The following is a 414-nucleotide window of genomic DNA, read 5'->3' on the forward strand; positions in this document are numbered from 1 at the left end:
TCCAGGTTATGAAGTACTTTCTCACCCATAAGCTCACTTGGTATGCCTTCCCCACTCTGATAACCTCATGGAACCAGGACTGTTGCTATTGGGTGGATTTTTACAAGTATATTTCCCTTCTCTACTGTCTAGGTGAGCAAACTGAGGACACTTGTTTAAGGAGGCAGAGCTTGAACCTGAACCCTGTCAGGTTTAATTCCTAAAATTCCTGAATTCCTTACCTGTCACCTAGCCCAGACCTCCTAGGCTCAGCTCTTATGCTGCATCTTCCCTCCCAATCCAACTCTCTCCTCAGGCTCTGCCCCTTCCCAGCAGATCTGTGATCACTTCCCTCTCTATCTTTTACTTGCTGGATGCTGTGGGGCAAGTCACTTCTTCTCTCTGCCATTTCTATTTGGAAAAATAATTTATTGT

The sequence above is a fragment of the Canis lupus genome, chromosome 1 (assembly GCF_003254725.2).
Source record: "Canis lupus dingo isolate Sandy chromosome 1, ASM325472v2, whole genome shotgun sequence".
Taxonomy (NCBI): domain Eukaryota; kingdom Metazoa; phylum Chordata; class Mammalia; order Carnivora; family Canidae; genus Canis; species Canis lupus.